Raw genomic sequence first — 25,150 nt, 5'->3', positions numbered from 1 at the left:
GGTAAAAGAAAGACTGAATGTCAGTTAGGGTATTACTCTTAATCCATTCGGTTCCAATTCTGAGGAAAAGGACTCGAAGCCATCTATCCCCTGACTTCTTTCCCATTCTCCTTCCCCTTGATGTATTTTCCCCACAAATCCCAAACAAGCAACCCCACCTAAACGGTGATGAATGAAAAAAAAGGGGACTTAGCAATACGATTTCACTGTTGGCTGTTGGAACTATTGCCCAGTCTCTCTCTCTCTCTCTCTCTCTCTCTCTCTCTCTCTCTCTCTCTTATCAGGCTCATCGGGGATTCGTGGACGAAAATCAATACCTCTTTTCTGTAGGTGTGTATTTCTGTTGGTCATCCGTGATCGTACATCCTTCCCACCCCCCCCCCCCCACCCATCCCACCCACCTCCCCCCTGAACCACTTCCTCCGCAGCCAACTACTTTTCCAGTGTTTCATTTTCCCCTGGAAACTGGAAGCGATTCCTCCTTTGTACTCCTGAAGCGATGGGTAAACGTCAATGTCGAGATGCTGCTGCTGCTGCTGTGCCTGCTTCTTCGTATGTATATATCATACATATATATATATATATATATATATATATATATATATATATATATATATATATATATATATATATATATATATATATATATATGTATAATATATATATATATATATATATATATATATATAATTATATATATATATATATATATATATATCTGTAGCCTCTACTGCAGTCGCTACAGGAGGTGGTTTATTTCATTTTATCCATTACTTAGGGGAATGGTTTTTCTCGTTCACGCTTGGGTAAAACGACCGTAGACTTCAAGGACCTCTACCTACGACGCAACACTTCCATGTGCTGCGTCTTCCTCTCTTGTAAGTGATGGGAATAACATTGTTAGTTTATAGCATATTGAATTATAGAATCACCATTTCTTGTTATTGCCTCTGTCTTCACCATTTATTCTGGTAATGGAATTATTCCTGGCTATTTTGTACACAGTCTCGGGCATTAGATTGTACTTTTCTTATTTTCATATAAATGGAATTATCAGTTCTTTTTTTACGTTCTTTCGTTGTACCTGATAAACATCTGATGTATTTAGATTTACAGTAAAAGAGCTTCATTTATTGTTAACCGAAATAATCTGACACTATCATTTTGCGCAATTTTCTGCCACGTTCAACATATTAGTCATTGATTACGTAATGGAATATCAACCTTCATATCGCCGTGGATACTAGAAAATTATAATCTCCTTTTTTGACGGGCCTTAGATCTACGCTAATGAATATTTCTTATTTATAGTGTCTTAGAAAATACATTTGTTATTAAAAGTATCGCATAGCTTACAAGCTAAGATCATCATAAAGCATCCAAACTTGTATAATGCCAGTCCCGAAAACCTCAGGCACATGAATCATCGCGTTCCCAAGTGAATGAATTCCTTCCTTGAAATCTCATCGAACGTCACTTTTTCTCCCCCACGAGAATATTGCAAGTGGGCTAAGGAAATCTTATCGGATATTCAGTATTACAGCTCCTTTGGCGTCCCAATTCTGAGATTCCTTTCAACAAGCGAAGAACAATTTACGCGGCCGCCATTTCTCGTTCGAAGAAGAGCGGCGCAACCTGAAATGGCTTTTTTCCATTATGCGATTCAGCTTCCTGCTTCTTTTGCTTCAGTTCCCTGAAGCACGCTTCGTTGCCGCCCTTAATGTCAGAAATGCTAATGATGGAAGGCAGCAACTGGAGCGGGGGAATTTAATGTTTGTGAAAGGAAATACAAGCGTGGTGTGTTATAGATTGAGAGAGTTTCCTTGTGTTGTCCCTTGTGTTGTTCAGACTGCCTTTAGATAGTGGACGGAATGAATGACTAATTGATTTGATTACGTAATCAGGCGTCACATACAACTGACCAAACTGGACCATGATTCTACGGCGATGATTTAAACAAATTAATGATTAACAGGACAATAGGTCATTTAGTAGACGGACGAACAATCGAAACAATCTGGGACATTTGGGCTTTAGGCTAATTTTAGTTCTCGTGTATTTGGACACGATGATAATCACAAGTTTCAGACTAAAAATATCTAGGATGTCTCAGTACGATGAGAATTTCAGTTTTTGTAAAGTCGGAATAACTAAAGGAAAATACAAAGAGGTTAAACTGTATGTCGGAGGAAGCGATTTCTTTAAGCTTTTGAAGGGAGCTCCTCTATCCTGTTCTTCCCGTGCTTTAGTTAAACAAAAGGGTTACAAAAGGGAATTTTGCATGCGGATGCAAAGGTATTACGTAGTCGAACACTGGAAGTAAGATAACGATTCGGACAGTAGAAAACAACTCGAATATATATATATATATATAATATATATATATATATACATATATATATATATATATATATACATATATATATATATATATATATATATATATATATATATATATATATATATATATATATATATATATATATATATAGTATATGCATATACATATTTGTATTCATTAGAAGTCTTATATCAGAAGTTGATAAATTCCAGTACTTTCTAATCATTTTGACATCTATGAAAAACAATAATTTCCCCATGAATACAAATTTCATTTTTACTAATTAAAGTTTCTTTTTCCTACGATTCCTGCACTGGTTCCTTCCGAGTTCATATTTTATTACTTTGTAATTTTGTTGGCAGTGTTTTAAACGATTTTTATGAAAGTTAGTAATACGTAATTTTTTGCAAATTAAATACAAAATTTTTTTTTCTTCAATAAAATCTTAAAATCAATTAGTCTTAGATTAATATCAAACTATTTTGTGTAGTTTTATTGCTGTGATTCTTTTATGATTTATTTTTCGAAGACCACTCCTAATTGGTAGAAGCTCATGCTGTATGCTATAAAACAGAGGTCGTAATAAAATCCACAGGCCACTCAAAGGCTTGGTAGAAACTTCAGTGATATTCAGGGATATTTGTATAAAAAAAAAAAAAAAAAACAAGATTCATTGGTAATCAGTTTATCCCGTGAAGGCAATGCACATGTTTTGTGAACCTTTCCTTAACCCTTTAAAATAATATTACTCATATCAAAGACCCCCAAATCTAGTTATAGTATGTTTCATGAAATTTCTAGTCGTAAGTCTCATACATCATGAGATATAAACAATAAAGCGTTTTTTTTTTTTTTTACCCTGTTTAAAGCAGAAAAGTAGTGTGGAAAAGTTACCCATCTGCTTACCGTTATTGATAATATTTGAGACATTTTCAAGTTCTTATATTCTAATAACTTTATTTCAAAGTGTAATTATTTTGAAAACATGTTGGAAGAGCGTAAGCCTTGAATATCTCCATTTATATATAGAATATTTTTTTACCGATACTGTAGCCTTCGTTAGCTGATTTTATAGTCCACCGATACTTTTGCTTACGTTACCTGATTTATTAAATGTGAAATTTTTCAAAGAATGAAATATCAAATATTACATTTAGAGTCATTACAGGTTTTTCCTAACTACCTACATAAATCATAATTAATTATCTATCTATCTATCTATCTATCTATCTATCTATATCTATCTATCTATCTATCTATCTATCTATATATATATATATATTATATATATATATATATATATATATATATATATATATATATATATATATATATATATATATATATATATATATATATATATATATATATATAAACAAAGTCGGACAGAAATGCAAACTTACGTATAAAAAGAAAAATATTAAGGTTTGTGTCCGCTGTGCTTTTATGCGTGGTGGTAAGTTTGCGCGTGAATGTCACAAAGTTAAATGAAATCATATTCTGAGCCTTTGCAACAAATAAATAAATAATTTTCCTTTTCATTCAAAATACCTCGTAAGCAGTAATAGGATGCTGGTAAATATTTTCACACTAACACTGTAGTTGTCTTTCAAGTACAAAAGTATCCGTAACTATTACCTGCATATATTTAAGATAAATATGCACATTTACACCCATAAAACATGGAGTATAAGAGAGGATAAAAAAAATGCTCCTAAAAGTTGGTTGTATTGAATATACAATAACTGCAAATATTTTCTGAAAAAGAAATAGGAAAGAGAAATAATCCGAGAACAAAATATAAATAGATCTAAATATAACCCATTAAAAGCTGTGAAGGACAATTCGTAATGAAACCGAATTTCTCAAGCTCTGTGATGAAATATGAATGTGCATCGAGAACTAAATATATTTAAATATATACTTCTTTCTGCCATAAATATCAGCATAAGGGGAATTGTGCAAGAACTATAAAAATATTTTTTTAGAAAACAAAATTTTTTCGCGAAATAGAATTCAATGTTATAAATCTGTTGAACACTTTGGAGCCAAATGGATCCGTAATGCCATAAAGAACCAAGGAAATAAAAGGAAGGAAGTATCGATAAATAAAGAAAGCTATGTAAGGGACGAATAATGGAGAGACAAAGAAATTTCGCTGCTCGAATGCCGAAGAAACATTTGCCAGTGAAATGTGATATTTTCAGTCTTGTAATATCGTACACGGTTTCCCGCACAAATACGATGTGTCGAAAGTAGAAAAGAAAGTATAAATCTTTATTTGAAAGATCAATGGAACATTTTTTGTCATACATATTTCATATCTTTCAACAGGATTCAGCAAGCTATCACTTATTTGAAATGTCGCTTTACAGCCAAGTAATGATTTCCTGTGCATTAAGAATCTTATGCTGTGAAGGTCCCAAATATCCAAAGTCATTTATTCATCTGAAATTTCGTTTATACTTCAATAAGGTATCAGATATCACACATAATCAAGAGTAATGGAGTTGGAATTCACATGAACTATATTGTCTATGATCCCTCATGCATTAATTTGTATGAATCTATGAAATTCAGGATTTCAGGGCGAGCACGTTGGCAGTTTCGGCCACTCGGCGCTTCATATAGTGGTTAGACACCAAGATAAAGCGATCCAGAAAGTAAAGGAGATCAAGTACAAGAATCCAAGGAGGAACTGAGAGAGGAGCCCAAGCGCCTCAGCGGCGTGGTCGGTATGGTATTAGCGTCCCACCTCGGTGGTCGCGGGTTCGATTCTCGGCCATTCCATTGAGGAGTGAGAGATGTGTATTTTTGGTGATAGAAATTCACTCTCGATGATGTTCGGAAGTCGCGTAAAGCCGTTGGTCCCGTTGCTGAGTAACCACTGGTTCCATGCAATGTAAAAGCACCATAAAAACAACAGAGAGGGGCCCAGCGTTCCACTGAAAGTAATAGTTTGAGAGGTTGGTCAGCAAGATTGGAGAAAGTTATGGAAGTAAAGATGAAGGATTGAATATGAGTTACCTATGGGCCGAAGGGAGGCTGCAAACACCGCAACATGTGAGGCATACCTACATTGCAGCAACAGCAGCCCTACATAAACGAAGAGTAACTACGAGATTATATCTGGAAACTGCCGGTGGGAGGCTTCACTGTATATCTATCAAAATTCTATTTCCGATTTTAGAGCCTCGGCCGCTCTCCTTCCTTCCAACTGCTTTGTCAATCTTATTCATTCTGAGGTTGAAGCTGTCATTTCTAATATCCTTTGCACGAAAATAGCATCTGTATAAATCGAAAAACTACAATCCATTTCCCCAAGCTCAGTAAGAACGACACCAGTTATCGCCACTTGAAAGCGCGTGCTGCGAACAAACAGTACGAGTTTCAGAATAACTGGAAATGTCAATACTTGAAAATAGCCAGAAAAGAAAGCTGATCTTTAGCAGGCAAAAATGCACTGATAAAAAAAGAAAAAAAAAAAAACAGGCCGGCCCTCCGATCCCTACTCGCCTTTTGCTGGTCTCTTCAGCTGATTAAAAGGGAGTCCGGGATTACAAACCCAAAAGTTTTTAATCCTCGTGTTGCCTTTGGAAGTTTGTGTCGAAGCCTAAGCTCGGCTCGTCTGGCGGAACTGTTTTCATGACTGTTTCTTTTCTCTGTCTTCCGTAGTCGTTAAAAAGCGTCGCGTGTATGAGTGTGCATGCGTGTGTGAAAATTATTTTTTATGGATTGTTTTATATGTATGGATTCATAATTATCCGATGGAAACCTAATCGTCAAGTGAATCCCATTATTCTTTTTAGACGGCATTTCAGATCATGCAATGAAGACACCATCGTACAAACTCATGCGATATTCGTTCCTTGGAAAACAGTGCCGATACAGCGTGATAAATAGTTACTCATATTCATACATAAGACATTTTAATAGGAGCCTAACGGCTAAAATAACTAATATCTATCCGTTTCATTTTCTTTAATGACAGTATGGTACACATTAGCTAAATGAATCTTAAGCGAACTTTTGGAAAATGTAGATTATCTATTTTAAATCACGTGGAATTTGATCATTAAGAAAACCCAAGTAAGTGATATGTAATTAGGTAATTAGAGTTGATTCCTGTGCACTCAACCTAATTGTCCAGGAAAATGAGTGTTCATTTTGCCATAAAATATACACGGATAAAAAACCTCGCATCTTCCGATGAACTGACGCGTAATATGGATACTTCCGATTAGCTACAGTTACGTAAAGAAAAAAAAATCTTCCTCAAAAGATTACCCTTCTAAAGAGCCCTCTGGGTAAATCAATGAATCTTTTATCTTTTTCTACCTCAGTGGAAGCTCTCGAATTAATTACCAGATGGTTCATTAACCAATAAACTTATCTCTCCTCTCTCTCTCTCTCTCTCTCTCTCTCTCTCTCTCTCTCTCTCTCTCTCTGGCAGAGGGATATGGTTTGAGTATGCAGGCATTTATAAATGTATGGACTTATGGACAAGCTTAGGCTCACATATACTTGCTCGGTCGCCCGCACACAACCACACGCGCAAACACCACACGCACGAATACACACGAGCACACAAATACATACACATACACACACACACACACACACACACACACATATATATATATATATATATATATATATATATATATATATATATATATATATATATATATATATATATATATAGATATAGATATATATATATATATATATATATATATATATATATATATATATATATATATATATATATCTATATATAGATATAGATATATATATATATATATATATATATATATATATATACTTATATATATATATATATATATATATATATATATATATATATATATATATATATATATATATATATAATGTGTGTGTGTAAATAAATTCTTCTGTTAAAACAGGACACGTCTCATGCATAAAAGGCCCATTAAATCACTTTGGTTTAAAGCTAAAGACTATATTTAGGTGGTCTGACTACCACCCTTATCAAACAGTGAATGACAGAAGAAGTTATATTTACGCCGCTGAAACTTCTTCTGTCATTCATTACTTGATAAGGGTAGCAGTCAGACCACCGTAATATAGTCCTTAGCTTTAAACCCAAGTGTTTTACCCATTATTTCTGAGCAGATTTATTGGAATGAAGTTGCAAAACCAATACGTTTTTTCGCACTGGCTACAAACAACCGAAGTCATATAATTCACTGGATACCAAATTCCCGCCATTACCAGAAAAAAATGATCTAAATCTGTATTGTATTATTATGTTATGGAGTATCTTAAATACTTTATGTTGCATAGTGATCAACTTGTTGTGTGCCATGATCTGTACACTATAATACTATTTTTTAAACTATATTACTATGTACCGATTACTATAATTGTAACGAAAAAAATGTCTTCCAAGTATTCTGATTTAGCAAATGCCTTCAATGAATCAGAGCGCAATGCACTTTTGACTCTGGCCAAGGCTGAGGCATATTGCCACCGATATCAAGATTATGATGAAGGTAAACTTCAAAGGTACCATAAAGCCGCGTGTCTGCAGCCTTGGTGGTTCCCTTAATTGATTACACAACCTCCACAAAGGCTACATACATGGACTTTAATTAAATATTGATAGTATGTAGGTGTAGACTATATTATATTATATATACATACATTATAGTATATGTAGATGTATATGTATATATATATATATATATATATATATATAGATATATATAGATATATAATATACACACACACATACCCACACACACGCACACACACACACACACACACACACACACACACATATATATATATATATATATATATATATATATATATATATATATATATATAATATATATATATATATACATTTATTTATATATTGACACAAAGGAGGAGATACAAAATATTGCTCTGCTCGAGTTTCAAAATAAATCATAACCTCACGGGTTCTTAGTTTCCCTTTGGTAAACCAACGTTAATTTCGACAAGAGATTGTAGCAGATACCACTTTCATCAGGTACAATATTAAAATATCTTATATGACAAAAAAGTAAATGCGTGACATACTGACGTATTTGCATATATAATCACAAGGAGCTACTTATAAGCACGTACATATAAATAAGTATATGCCTATACTTATTCCAGAGGTTACTTTATATCTAAAAATTCACAAATACCGTATATACAATGACGAAGGTTCACATACAAACGAACATTCATATATACTATGCTGCATATCCTCCAAAAATAAATATCTACAAACCTCTCAACATATGATTATAAAATTAGGATTTCGTGAGGCTTCTTAGTCTCGTCTCCAAGATGATACTCCAATGGCATCTGTGTATGAAGGCTGCCAATGCTAAATAAAATATAAATATGAATTAGTTGGACATTTCTAACACCTCTCTCTTTATTACTGTCTGATTTTGGCGATGGCAGCCTACATGACACAGATACCCACGGGATTATTCTGATTAGAAAACCTATCTGTCCTAACTCCCCAGATCCACCAAGGACAGAAAATCAAGCAGATAACGGTGGAGAGCGGAGAGAAAGATCCGACAAAATGCGAAACCTCAACCGTAAACAAGAAATTATTGAGCTTGAGTGTTTATAAGTATGTCTTGAACCTTTTTTTTTTTTTTTTTTTTTAACTAATTTTCCTTCCGGAACCAAAGAATTTATCGGTATTCGTTTTAGCAGTTTGGATGTATCGTATATATTATATATAGTATATATATATATTATAATTATATGAAAATATATAATTCCGAGGTAGAGCGAATTAGATATTAAAGGACATTGTAGCTCGATATATATATATGAATCAGGTAATGTGATATGACTTATATAATATAATATATATATTATATAGTATATAAATATATATATGTGTGTGTGTGTGTGTGTGTGTGTATGTGTGTAGGTACGTGTGTGTGACTGGTAAAAATGTTCTGTTACAACAGAATTCCATCTAATATAAGGAGCCCATAAAAACGACGAAATATATCTTACTTTCTAGATTTTGACGCTTTTATGGCTCCTTTTATTATATATATTCTTCTTCTTCCCCTACAAGCTTCTCCCTTTTTGAAGTCGCTGTAAACTCTGGGTCGCTTTTATTATTATCATTATTATTATATTATATAATAATATATATATATATATATATATATATATATATATATTATATTATATTATATATCTTATATATATATATATATATATATATATATATAGATGATGTAGGATGGGCGTTGGGGGAAGTTACACCACTGGGATGAGTAATGATTTTACTGTACACGAGCATGTGAAGCGGGAAATTTAGTCACCTTGGATCTGCTAGTCAATTACAAAGACAATGGTGTATACATTCCCACAAAAGGTTCCTCTCATTGCGAAAAATTCTGCAAGGGATTCTAGCGTATATCATGTAGCCAGTTATTCTGTTGCCATTCATTTGGGGACTTCAATGCCACGGTCGGAAAACAGCGAAGGTCAGTCTTACCAACATGATGGTGTTTCCTAAATAACATGCAAATATTACAACAAAACAATAAGCTTGTTGCAATTAGACTTACGCACAAAAGCAACTTGCAAATTAGATTTCAGGCGATGATCTATGTCTATGCAAAATCACGTGTCTATAAAGGTGCATTGGGATATTCGCGGGTTAGGAAGTCTCTGCCTCCGCCGTGACCTCTTGAATCTGACGGAAAGGTCAACACGATTTGGCGAATCTCTCTAAAAAAATAAATGAGTAAATAAAAATGACATACCCAAATGACAGTCAAATTACAAAGGTGAGGGGTATAGTTCATAGATGTCATGATGTTAAAATGGCCAACAAAACCACGTCATACTAAAGGTAGAAAAAGCTGCATTTCGGCTCTGTCAGCTGTGTTCAGTAGTAAGTGAAGCGCAAAAAGCCTTTGCAAAGTTTCTTTATATTTCAATTTCACAAATGCTAAGAAATTAAGAAAAATATATATATTTCAATTCGATTTTTCTTTTACAAATAAAAACAAATAAGAAATAGATATATTTCAATTCGATTTCTTCTCGTAAATTCTAAGAAAATACATAAAAATATAGATTTCAATTAGATATCTTCTTACAAATTTAGAAAATAAAGAAAAAGAGAAAAAGCAAAGTTCTTGAAAATCAACGAGAGAGAGAGGAGAGAGAGAGAGAGAGAGAGAGAGAGAGAGAGAGAGAGAGAGAGGGTTACTTCTACTTTATAATCTTTAGTTTACCGCCTGTATTTATCCAGGATTGTGGAACTAATCCTGTCAGGGTTCCGCACAAAGGGAAAACATTTTGGAAGCGTGTTTAAGCGTTAACCAAGGTACGTAGTACTTTCACCGAGAACCAGTTTAATAATAAAGTGAAAAACATTTTAGGTAAATGTGGTGCGTTGCAGCCATTTTGAAGGTCACAGGTCTAGTAATATACTCATGGTGAATAGCGATGTCGACACGAAGGCTCCCACTGTAAGTAGGATATTATTATTAAGAACAGTAATAATAATTATATTATTCATATATATATATATATATGTATTACTTATATATAATAAATAATATATAGTATCATATAAATATATATATATATATATATATATATATTATATATTATATTATAAATATCTATATTTATATATCAGCATAGACACACTCGCGCTCGTACATGTATACACATGAAAGCTTATTAAAAACTGTGCCGTCTTACTGCTATTTTAATTAATATATTGTCTTGAACACTTTATACATGACTAAAACCCTAGTGATACTTCATCTCTCTCTCTCTCTCTCTCTCTCTCTCTCTCTCTCTCTCTCTCTCTTTCTCTCTCTTTTGTATTGGTGTATCTCTTCGTTTAACGTTTAAGATCCTCATTTGCTTCAAGTAAAACTTGAATGAGTAATATAAATATTTTACAAATTTGTTCTTAATTCAATTAATTTCTATGGCAATAAGGTGAAAATAAATGATGGATAAGGGAAATTACACACAATTTTTACTCTTAAAGGTCGTTTCCTTCACAAGTAAACTCTTTCCAGGTATTATGAAACATTCCCGTTTTCACCAGAATCCTTATTCGTCTGCTGCAAAAACATCCTTCAATTCAATTACCCCCAAATGATTGAATGTCTCGACCTGTACACAAGCATTTTGGAGCACAAGGAAAGGGGCAAGAAATTAATATAATATATATATATATTATAGATATTTCAGCAAACATAATTTTGTTGTAGATGTCCCTTACCCATATAATAACTCGATTGTTGCCTCTGATACACAAAGAACATATCAATTAAACCAAGATTCGTTAGATAAGTTCAACATCCACGCGTAAAGTTTTAATTTCCTGCTTATTTAAAATGCCAAAATAAATATATCGTCTTATTTGGCAAGTAATTTATTTTGCAGATAAGATGAATCCATCAGAGTCGATTTCTTCTTTATTTATTATTTATATACATCTAAAGTTTCTTTTACTAATTTCCTCTTTATTAAAGATAAGTTTCTCTTTGTACGCCCGTCACCCAGATTGTAGCTATGCTCATTTGTAGCTCGTCATTCATTTCTGTTCTATGAGGCTTTGCATTTCAATGTTTTCAACGCCTTCTGGGTAACTCTCTTTTGTAAATCTATTTCCACCAAAAGTAAACAGAAGAATATCGTTCTGCACTTGGAAAGTGTCTCCAACACGCTGTTATTCTACCTGCAACGCTTGATTCGAAATAAAGCAAAAGAGACACTAAAAGTTCGGTTACGAGACAGAAATGTTCGTCTCTCGTATTTCCTTCCTTTTCCCATGAATAAATAAGCTCGGGTAAATATTTGCCTGCGTTCTAAAGAACCAGCGCAAACACTTACGTACTAATTGCAAATTCTCATCTTGGTGGGATGCGGAGGAAAGTTTTGTCATTGTTTAGAGCTGAGGGGCCGGGTTAAGTAACGAGTAACGCAATGTTGCCAGCTTTCATTAAGGGAGAGGTCCTGGACTCCGAAAACAAATGGGTACGAGGGGAGGGTCGAGTGCCCATTTAGCACATATGAAGTATAACGTATTACGCTGAAGAAAGGAGCGAGATATTACAAGATTATACGAAAAATTGGTACAGGTATAATATATCCCTTTTTATTCCGAACAGTAGTAAATAAAACAACAGAAGCATAACAAAATAAAAATGAGCAAAAATAATGCTTTGTGGTAACATGTTACTATATTCCATTTTCTCGCTTTGTTAGGCCTTACATGAGAAGTTCTTCTATTCGAATGATTCTTGAAGATAATTTATGAGGTGCAAAACCTCCACAAGGTTAAAATACGATCTAATACGCTCAAAGCTTTCAAGAGAACAGTATTTAAATGCGGGTGTGTATGTGTTCACACACGCTCGCGCGCACGCACATGCATATGTACACACACATACATACATACATACATATATGTATATATATACATACATATATTTATATATGTGTGTGTGTGTGTGTGTGTGTGTGTGCGCGCGCGTGTGTGTGTGTGTGTGTTTGTTGTGCCTGACGGAATATATGGAGAGAAAAATTTTCGACCAATATTGGAAATAGAAAATCTTTTCTGCTCTACCGCAGTTATCAAGAATAATTTCAGGGGAATATATATATATGTAATATATATATATATATATATATATAATAATATATTATATAATATAATATTATATTACTATATATATGATATATATCTTTTGTCATACGGAAATAAATTATGAGAAAAATATAGAACAGATGTGGAAATAGAAAGCCCTTTCTCTTCTGCCGCAGTTTTTAAATAAATATTCCACAGAAGCACATGCCATAGCCAAGCTTGGGCATGAGGCATTTAGCCACACCCACAAGCCGCCTACTTAGACTATCTGGCCACTGATGGAGATTCGAGTAAGACGCCAAGTGTGGCATTTCACTTGCCATTATGAAGCCACCTGGATTACAATCGATACTCTCACCATTTATCCACTTACCTTTTTTCTCACACAAGTATAGTAATATAGAGATAATGCATCGCATTCGTACCAACGTTTCGGTAGCGCTAAAAAGGATACATGTGTACAAATGTTATATATATATATATATATAATATATATATATATATATATATATATATATATATATGTGTGTGTGTATATATGAAGATAAAAGGCCCATAAAACACTATTGCAACGATATATTTCGAGCACTTCCTTCTGTGCTCCTGATCACTGGTCAAATATGGACATAGGATGTTTTCCAAGAGTATATAGACAAAAACATAACAGAGACTTACTACCACACCTACATTTGCTTTTATATATATACTCTTGGAAGATATCCTATGTCCATATTTTACCAGTGATCAGGAGCACAGAAGGAAGTGTTCGAAATATATGGTTGCAACGTTCGTTAAAATAGTGTTTTATGGGACTGTTGTATTACAGTAAAAAGACTTCATATATATATATATATATATATATATATATATATAATATATATATATATATATATATAGATATATAGATATATACATATATTTGAGGAGCGGTTTTATATATAATATATATATATATATATATATATATATATATATATATATATATATATATATATAAACCACTCCTCAAATTATATATATGTATATATATATATATATATATATATATATATATATATATATATATATATTATATATATATATTGAGGAGGGGTTCTTTGAAGTGAACAATCGTAGTTCAATTGTTTCCTTTCTTTTGTTGTCCCTCCTGTGTATTTATTTCGCTACGTTGGCAGCGGAGATGTCGTTGTTGGTGTGTGGGGTGTGAGGAGTCAGTCAGAGGTAGTCCAGCTTCTTTGACAGCAGAGGATCAGGTATGCTTACCTGTGAACCAGTATGAGGCAGCGTCAGGTATTGGATACCTGGATATTTAGTGTGAAGCCGTCGTACAGTCTTTTGCCTGAGGGAGAACATCATATGGAGTTGTGGATTTTTTTTCTTTGGTTTTGTCGTATGAAGAATGACTGCTTTTTGGAGTTTGGCCTCATTGGGGAGCATTGGTGTATTTTTGTCAGCTGGGGAGTGACATGGTGTGTAGGATAACCTCCCTGTCAGTTAGGTGCTGTATTGATGACCTATATAGGATTATCTGTTGTTGTAGCTGTGTTGTAAGCTGCAATCTCCTTGGGTGGATTGTGACCTTTTTAGGTTACCCTAATGATGCCTTGTTTTGCCTAAAATAATTTGGAATATTGAGCTTTTCGGCTGCTCGTTCATTTTGAATAAGAGTTTAATTCTAATACTGACTCGCTTTGAGTAGTTTTAATTTAGTTTTGTTATTGACTATTTTCTTTATAAACCATTTTGTATGTTCACTTTTCGTTGCTCTAATGTTTCAGATATTAGTGGTTGCTTGTGTATCGACTCACTTGTATTAATGTGTAAATATTAATGTAAATTTTTAAAGCAATTTAAGGACACTATTTTGGATTTGTTTTGACTCCCCTCTCCAATGTCTGTTTCTTTTGCTGCCTGTTTAATCCAATTCTGATCTTTTTATTTATTTATTCATTCTTTTAACTTGTAAAACCCACCAAAGTTCGTTACAATATATATTATATATATTATAATTTATATATTATATATATATATTAATATATATATATTATATATATATAGATAGATAGATAGATATAAATATATATATATATATATATATATATATATATATATATAATAGTATATATATATATATATACTGGTGTGTGCAATAGAACCTCAGCATTATGGTTCCTTGTCTGTTTTATGCGAGACGAAACTTAAAGGATCACTTGGCATAATGATGATAAGTGATTGAAGGATGTAACCTTCATAAAAGGCTTAAGGGGATTCCAAGGCATATACGTAGCATCATAGCCTATGTTAATGTTTACGTAGGTTTGGTTAGGATATTTATTTACTGTAGGTTAGTGGTAGTCCGAAAGATGTTATACAACGTAAAAAAGAGGTACTGACTGATCTTTATATAATATATTCATATATGTATATATAATATATAATATATATTATATTATATAATATATATATATATATATATATTATATATATATTACAACTGAATCACGAAAATTTGGAATTTGATGAGTAAATAGATAATGGCAAAAGCCACGGAGGAAAGTGAAACAATGTAGTACCACTGCAAGGCCTTTCGACTCTCGCCTTTTACTAAGCAAGGACGAGATTGAAGGGGCCTTGCAACAGCACTCCATTTCTTCACTTGCCTTCGTGGTTATTGCCTATATATATATATATATATATATATATATATAATATATATATATATATATATATATAATATATTATTCCCAAACCAACACGTGAAACTTACTATCCTCTTTCAGGAGAGTACAGTATGAAACTGCGTAATGGAAGCAATTTGTCCCTACCTTCCCTCTTCACACTTTATTACGGTCGTTGGGGTAAAAATAACTCGACCGCATTCAAATGTACGTGTCATAAAAAAAGAGCTACAAGGCATCCATTCACTGTAAGTGGCAATGATCTCATCTGATAAGGTTATGTAAAGCAAATTTTAATATATTTGATCCCGAGTGTCATTTGCCGATTATAATTATACTAAGCGTAAAAAATTCTGATAGAGAATAGAGAGCAGATATGAATGAATAGAAAGATAGATTAAATCAAAGCATATATTTAAGGATTTCGTAAGTGTAGCTTTACACATATATTTGCCCTTTATTATTAAAAGTAATAATAACACAATGTTACAAGAGCAGCGAAAGGATAATCCCTCGCGTCTTCATTTCCACAAAAGAAATGGTTAACGCATTCTTCACATGTTCCACATTTGTCCTGCTCTTTCCAAAAGACACTCCCGACACATTCCTCCCCACCTTAACCCCCCGCCTTGCCCCCACCCACTTCCAACTCCCCCCCACACCTTACGCTACGCTGAAGAGAAAAAAAATAAATAAATAAAGTATTTCGAGAAATTCCTTACACATAAGAACACGGCGAGAAGACGTTTTCTCTGTCCCAAAAATATATACATCTCCTTATGAGGTGTTATTTGTATTCAGTAGACTCGTCTGGCAACTTCTATACATGCTCCCTTCTTAGAGCAGAGAGAGCTTGCCCGAGGGAAAATTAAGGGAAAATTAAGGGGAAAGAGGAGGAGGAGGAGCGGGGAGGTGGGGAAAAGGAGGGGGTCTGGATGGGAGGAGGTGTGGGGAAAGAAGGAGTCAGGAGAGGGCGCTCGGGTAGGGTGAGGCCAGGAAGGAGCCTCTTCTTTTCTTTCATCATTTACTTCCAATTCTTTTCTTTCGTTTTTAACAGTTGATTTCTGTTTCAGACACTTCAACCAATTACTTCATTGTTTTGTAAATGAAATATTTTCTGTTGTAGCCTCTCGCTCTCATTCGCTCCCGTTTTCTCCCTCACTATTTTTTATTCATGTAAATACTTATTGGCGTACCAGGATATCTTATTAATATAAAAAAATATGCATGAATATATATTTATTTATATATCTATACCATACATATATATATTAATATAACATATATAATATATATATATATAATATATATATATATATATATATTCCTCTTTTTTATTCATTTATTGTTTTTTTTACAAATAGATGCTTCGGAGCTCCTATTTTTGATTCATGTAAATACTTATTGACGTACCAGGATATCTATTATTATATATGCATGTATATATATATGTATATATATATATATATATATATATATATATATATAATATATATATATATATATATATATTCCCTCTTCTTTATTCATTTATTGTTTTTTTTACAAATAGATGCTTCGGAGCTACAAGGCCTTGCTCTGTCCACCATTGTGTTTTTTATCCATTGGGTAATAAAACCAGGCATGGTAGATGATGAACAAGTCTCATAACTATGTATAGGCAATCACCTGTGAGTAATACATCCTTTCTTTTGCTCAACTTGTAGCTATTTAATTTACGTCTTTTAAAATATGTCCCATTTATTAGGGCTGTATAAGGAGGGTAAGCTGAGGTTGTTAGTTGAAGGAGTTTAATCCTCATTTCGGAGGAAATAGATGCTCTATATGCATCCACAATGTGTTCGATATAGTTGCTGGTCATTTGTGTAAGAGCTGTTTACTATTATATTATGCATAAATACATACATACATACATATATATATATATATATATATATATATATATATATATATATATTTATATATATATATATATATATATATATATATATATATATATATATATATATATATATATATATATATATATATATATAAGTCATATCACATTTCCGTGATTCATATACAAATATCGAGCTACAATGTCCTTTAATATCTAATTCGCTCTACCTCGGAATTAATATATTTTCATATATGCTTAACCGAAGGGGAATTTTTCTCGATAATAGATTTGCCTGGACCAGGGCGCGAACCTATGGGATCCTTTCAAACCCAGGAACGTCAGTGAAGCGTTACCTACTACACCACCGCGAGAGGTGTAGTAGGTAACGCTTCACTGACGTTCCTGGGTTTGAAAGGATCCATAGGTTCGCGCCCTGGTCCAGGCAAATCTATTATCGAGAAAAAATTCCCCTTCGGTTAAGCATATATGAAAATATATTAATTCCGAGGTAGAGCGAATTAGATATTAAATGAAAGGACATTGTAGCTCGATATTTTTATATATATATATATATATATATATATATGTATATAATATACGTATATATATATACTATATATATATATATATGTATATATATATATAGATATATATATGTCTGTGACTATGTATGTATGTATTAAGTGCCTTATTTTCGTAGTATTATATGATTATATTTTGTTTTGATTCCCTTTTATTTAATCCCAGAGTGTAAGCTGTTCACTTTGTCCATATGTCTCCAGTTCCAAACAGTGCCTCTGTCCTTCAACAATTTTTCCTTTATAACCAATTCCATGTTTGCCGCTCTTCGTGTCTCTCTTTTCCTGCATTTTTCCTTTCCTCTTTGTCTCGTTTCTCTTCTCTGTATCCACTTCACTTCAGTGAGCATTAAGCAACTTCCACTTTGCAACAATGTCACCCTTTTTTCTCCTCTTTTATCATTCATCAGTTCACACCCCATCCCTTTTTGCTCTCTCTCTCTCTCTCTCTCTCTCTCTCTCTCTCTCTCTCTCTCTCTGTATTTTATTTTCCGAACCATGAATTCTCTAGAAAGAGCAAGTTAACTTTTTCCCAGGTAGGGAATTTTTCGGTATTTTCCTCTGGTTGCCCTTTTTTCTGAAGTAGGACCTCCCGGAACATATTCCTCTTTTTTTTCTTTCTTTTTTTAAGGATTTTCCTGTCTTTAGTCATTGCGGATATCTCTATGCATCTGTCTCTGTGTCTCTCCACGACCAGTGGGCTTCAGGTTCTGCAACCCCGTGGCCCATTTGCAAGGTCCTTGGCTCTTTCCCAGGATTTCGCCGGTAAGTCTAACAAGCTCGGAAGATATCCTAGAGCAGCGTGTGTATGGGAATGGGTATAGTGCTAGCAACCTCATCCTTGAGAAATTCCCTAAATTGGAAAGTGCGAAAATGAGAAGGGTCAACCCTATTGTCATATATATATATCTGTGTGTTCTTTATTTAATCTCTCTCTCTCTGTCTCTCTCTCTCTCTCTCTCTCTCTCTCTCTCTCTCTCCCTCTCTCTCTCTCTCATCGTTGATGAACCTCCATGTATAATTAATGTGATTTCAGAACCAACATATATTCATCCCCCCTCCCCCCCTCTCTCTATATATGAACTTGCTGAGTGATATATAATCTTCAATGGCATTTTCAATCCTATTTTTTGCCAATGCACTTAGACCACAAATGAAAACGTATTAACACTTGTTTTAACAAGAGAACAAACAAACAATCAACAGAAATAAAGAAGAGGAAGGAGAAAAGGGGACAAACGCGCATTCCCTCACTCACTCCTTTTCTGGGAGGCTTTTGCTTCGAGCGCTGGAGAGCAAACAGTTGCCGTGGAGGGAAATTGGTGCCAATTATTTTTAATTGTGTCCTTATACAGGAAGCATTGGGAACGGGTGTTAACGGGGTGGCGAGGAAGAACTCTGAACAAATACTATAAGCATCTCGACTGATATGTAATGAGATAAATACGATTTTAGCCTCGCTTGTTTTCGTCCCTGGACCAACTTTCGTTTAATTCACAAGATGTTTTTATTAGGCAGGTTTCATCTATTCTTTTTTAATTCAGGTTCACGATCCCTTCACTTTACTTCTTTTTTCCAGGAAGATAGCGAACCTTTCATTTCTAAAGAGCAACAACTGCATTTTAGGAAAATATTCCAAATTCATTTTTATTTTTCTGTAATTTATATTTAATTAGCAAAGGAAATTTACTATCTATAGTTAGTTATCTTAATTTACATTAGCTGTAAACCATCACCATACTATGCTGGTATTCACAGGGCATATGAAAGCCCTAAACAACGAGACATTACAATTTGTAGGACGAAAAGGGATATTAAACATAATTTATCTCATGCTTAATGATAATCACGAGAAATATTATTCGCCTAAGGATGGAGGAGTTATTGGCCATAAGTGCAAATGAAGGAAGAATTAAAAGGAAAAATGTTTTGGTCATTCACGAATTTAAAATAAATGTCGAAATCTTCATTAAATAATATAAGCAGGATGGTGATTACTTTTCAAAGACTCGCGACGAAAACGTTGTATAAAAATATACTGTTATGATTTATTATTTAGTGTTGTCTTTATATTTTAATTTTGTATCATGTTGCCAGAAGGATTTCCATATCTGTTTATTTGACTAATAACATCAGTATAAATACAAGCATTTTCACGCAGCAAAGATTCATTTATCAAGTTTTGAAACCCACCTTAGAATAAAGATATGCGTTGTATATAGTGTTAGTCCATAAAGGATTGAATATTAATTGTTGTCACCTCCATGGAGTGATAATTACTTTTTGTTCTATCCTAACTAAATAAACGTAGTATTCTTCGTAAACAACAACTGATAACTAAATGATATGTAAAAACATTTCATAGAGGAAGCTGTAGACTAATAAAGAATAAACCATGTTGGTATTTGATAGTCTATTGTTCAACGCAAATTGTTACAGTTTGTTTGAGAGATGGCTAACTCATGATAACAGAATATTTCAATCAACGAACAAAAGACGAAGTGTTAATGGTTAAAGAGCATTGATTTGAAGCATGTTGCAAAGTAAAAGAAATTATATTTATAAAAATAATTCTGAAACATATTCTTGGAAAATAAAGGACAGCCTACATGAAGGATGAATAACTGAGTTGAAAGTGCATTGCATTTCAGCGTTAATGAATGATGAAATCATCTTAAAGTTGCTGTCTATTCAGGGGACTTAAAGAAGTGTGGCTAGTTTGTTAATAACTGATTAATGCTCCAGGATATCAGTCCCTTAAATCACAATAAAAACAGTCATTATATCTAGACACATATTCCGCGTGCTTATTATGCCCTTGGATTAAAAGTTAATGAAGCTGAACCATTTCTTGTAACAGAATTACAGACTATAAAAACGTCGAATGGCAAAGTTATACGAGGCAGTAACGTTCCAGAATGTCAATTTAATTATGAAGTAATCTATATTATTTATGAAATAAACTTTTGCGCTTATGAAATTAATAAAATTATATAAAAGTCTTCCGACCTCAGAATGAAAAAAAATTATGTTATGAGCATTAAAATGAAGTTTTTCCTCAGACTATAAAAGCAACTAAAAGAATCAAAGCAAAGGAAGAAAAAAGAAAACCATAAAATTCCCTTCTTAACACGCAAGGCAATTTGAACTTATGAAGGATTGAAAAAAAAAAAAAACATAACAATAAACATCATGGCCGTAACAGTCACCATAATCATGAGCAAAATTTGAGTTGTCATGTAGCAGTCAGAGAATGTATATAGAGAGAGCTGAAACAAAATACCAAGAAAGTGTATATTTTACTGAAGGCACAAAACAAAAGGATGATGAATTGACAGTTTGGTATTTTCCCATTTTATTGCCTAGGCAGAAGATAGAGTGAGAAATAGGTATAACAATTTAAGGTCGTTCACGCTTAGCGAGGCAAAATTTATCGTGCATAATGTGTTTCGATTAGCAATTACATGAATTTTATAAGTGGGGCATTTTTAACGGAGGAAATTTTGCTTTTTTACAAGCACAGACACACAGACACAGACACAAACACACATACACACTCACACACACGCACACACACAAATATATATATATATATATATATATTATATATATATAATATATATTTATATATATATATATATATATATAAAATTCATTCATACTTACCACATCACCATGGTATTTTATTTACAAATATTAGGCTACAATAATATTCAATATGACATTTGTTATATATATATTATATATATATATATATATATATATATATAGTATATATATATATATATATATATATATATATATATATATATAGAGAGAGAGAGAGAGAGAGAGAGAGAGAGAGAGAGAGAGAGAGAGAGAGAGAATCATTATTTTTTTTCCTCTTTTAACCAATCTTTTCTTCCAATCTCATTAATTTTGCTCGTTTGTGTTTTTTCAACATTTTCAATGAGATTTATCACTACTGCATTTGTTCAAAAGTTTCGGAAAAATTCTTTTAATTTCCTTCAACTCATGTAAGTAAAATATTTTCTGTTGGTTACTTTACTATTTCTTGAAATTACGTTGGATTTTTATAGCTTTAAGAAAGTGATTGAAAGATTCAAAAGAAAGATGATTAGGGAAGTTACATAAACAAACACCCGTCCCATGTCAAATAAACTAAATGGGGAAATGTTATAAATGTGTTATTCATAAACGAAAACCAGACAACTAATCATATCAAATATTGTTTTGTTGCTACAAAATTTTTTATATAATATAAAGATTTTCTACAGTGAATAATCTCTTGGAAGATACTGGAATGCTCTGGAAAAGAGAAATCATGTTCATGGCTGTTAAATACGCATAAACACACTTACATATATGCATGTGTTTATGAAGAGAGAGAGAGAGAGAGAGAGAGAGAGAGAGAAGAGAGAGAGAGTCTGCGTGCGCAATAGTGCATATGTGGCTTGTATTTATCTTACGCGTATTTTCTTGTGAAAGTCTTGTCTCTATTATTTGCATATTGTTAAAATATTTAAGGCTTTTCATAATCAGTGAACTATGACATATCTTTTGTTAACTAGAATTTATCCTTTCTATCAAGAGACTGACTTCAACATAATATTTTCTGGAAAAAAAAAATCGGATAATGGTTGATACGTTATTATTACAATATAATGAAACCACGATTTCACTCTACGGTATAATATTTCCACATTTCAATAGCTTTTTGTTCACGGCTCAATTGCATTATGGGACTGAACTCTCCACTCATGTAAGGGAAACCCATAATGACTCGAGCCTTAAAAAAACCCACTTAGTCATTCAGAGCACAGGTGTAAATCAGGAAAATAACTTTCAGTGGGGAAGAAGTTCTTGCTACCAGTACACAATTAATAAAAGAACAACAGACAATTTTTGTAAAGACAACACAGGGACGTGAACAAAAAGAATGAAGGTTTATTATTCCCTTAGTAAGGAATGGCAACTCAAACACATTAAACAGACTTGTCAGTCATACATAAGATAGTTATGACAACCGAGTCACAAAAAATAAATATATGAAATCAAACTTGCCCTCCTTCGAAGAGCATGAACTTATGCCTCCAACATCAAAAACACAGAGCATTCCTTTCCAGAGAAGCCACACAAAAAATTAAAGAAAAAAATAAGGAAACGCACTAGGTGGAACCCTCTGTCTGACGTGCATCAATCTTATGAAAGGGAAGATAATTTAACTTTGGACCCGCAAGGCTTTTAGAATGAAAACTTATTTCAAAGTTAGCAAGGGATTCCTCTTGGAAATCTTCCGCGTGAGGAGTTTGTGTGCTTACAGTTAAGAAATCGCCGTTAATACTAATAAGTTTTCATCATTGTATGTTTGTTAATTTTCTATGTATTACCAAACAACATGGGAATACTCTTTAATGTATATATATATATATATATATATATATATATATATATATATATATATATATATATATATATAACTTCATAAAATGTTTAAATCGAAAAGATAACTTTACTAATCTTAGTAAGCTCTAACTTATAACTATAGTAAAGATATAAAAAAATGTACTTTTATATATTATTGGTGGATAATTTATAGAGAAAATTACTTTTACTTTATGTCTAAGTCAGAATAAAAACTTATGCAGCGTCAAAGCTCTTAATTAAGAAGACAGAAGAAAGAACAATAACAGGGATTGATTTTCATTAATCTATAGATGCTTTGTTTCTAATGGTGAAGTAATAAGATTCTTTGCACACTAAGATTATTAGCTACACTTATCAGTAACATAAATGAATGTTAGTTTATTATTATTATTATTATTATTATTATTATTATTATTATTATTATTATTATCATCATCGCTGCTTTCTTTGTTGTTGTTAATGATGGTATTCATTTAATTGTGTAATTACACTTATTGTCATTTCGTTATTCGTCGTAATTATTTCTTCGACATTATGTTATGAGATTAAGAATCTATTTTTCTTTTACTAATAGTGTACGAATGGTTAGGTAGATAGTATGATAGATTTTAGTAATTGTTTACGCAGACTTATAGCATAGCTGAGGTGGTAGGAATTGTAATGTGAAGATGATAATAATAATAATAATAATAATAATAATAATAATAATAATAATAATAATAATAATAATAATAATAATAATAATAATAATAATAATAGTTAAATTATTTAGCCATGATAATTAGGTTTGTTAATTGACAAGAACAGTAACTCACCTGTTAGCTCTCTCGTTCCACTGCAGCTAAAAACTCCAATCTGGAATCCAGTCACTAACTTTGAGACACAACTGACGTACAGACGAATATTGTAATTTAATCACTTTCAAAGAAAATAAGTTATCTTGCGAATTCCCTTTTTAATTCTATGTATGTTTAAAAGCCTTATTTTCCAGCTACAAACAACATGCAACCCCGAAATCTTTACATCATCATTATCTCATCAGTTGGTAAGAACATTTTCCAGCACAACTGCATCGTTACTTAGACGCATATCGCTTCCCTTTGTACGTGTGTTGTCCGTAACTATCCAAGAAATCCTCGAATCGCAGCGGAACCGTAGACGCACTTGGTGGGAATATTCGTCCAGGGAATCGAGCCCGTGACAAGCAGATGTCAGAGCGACATTGTCCTAAAAAGATAGCTAGCGTAGACGGATAGCCCCGTATAAAGATATGGGGATGTACGCGACACGCAGCGGTAACGTCCTTCCGCGAGTTCTCTCGGAGGAGCTCTGAGCCTGGCCGGCTAAAGGGACCAGGTTAGGTTGGGCGGGGCTTGTGGGCTGGGGACTTCGCCTCTTAGTTCACTCGCTCTTCCCACTCACTCTCACCTCAGCTGCTGACGCACGCACGCACTCACAGACACATACAGAGACACAGACACGCGCGCGCGCACTCGCGCTTACTAATAAACAGAGAAGTTCACTCACACACGAATACGTATGAGCACATCAACGCATTCATACATGGATATGTAA

The 25,150-nt window shown here is 33.0% G+C and overlaps 1 protein-coding gene across 1 annotated transcript in view; it reads right to left on the bottom strand.

Annotated features, from left to right (window-relative positions):
- The window catches only part of LOC135217311 (cell adhesion molecule 2-like), a 282,994-nt gene extending 258,073 nt beyond the window's left edge, over nt 1–24,921 (bottom strand). Inside the window, exon 1 of the mRNA XM_064253091.1 lies at nt 24,391–24,921. The gene's annotated coding sequence lies outside the window, so the exon portion shown is untranslated. The remainder of the gene's footprint in view (nt 1–24,390) is intronic.
- Between the last annotated feature and the right edge of the window lie 229 nt (nt 24,922–25,150).

The sequence above is a fragment of the Macrobrachium nipponense genome, chromosome 7 (genome assembly GCF_015104395.2).
Source record: "Macrobrachium nipponense isolate FS-2020 chromosome 7, ASM1510439v2, whole genome shotgun sequence".
In the NCBI taxonomy this organism is placed as follows: Eukaryota; Metazoa; Arthropoda; class Malacostraca; order Decapoda; family Palaemonidae; genus Macrobrachium; species Macrobrachium nipponense.
This window is presented reverse-complemented; position numbering and strand designations above follow the sequence as displayed.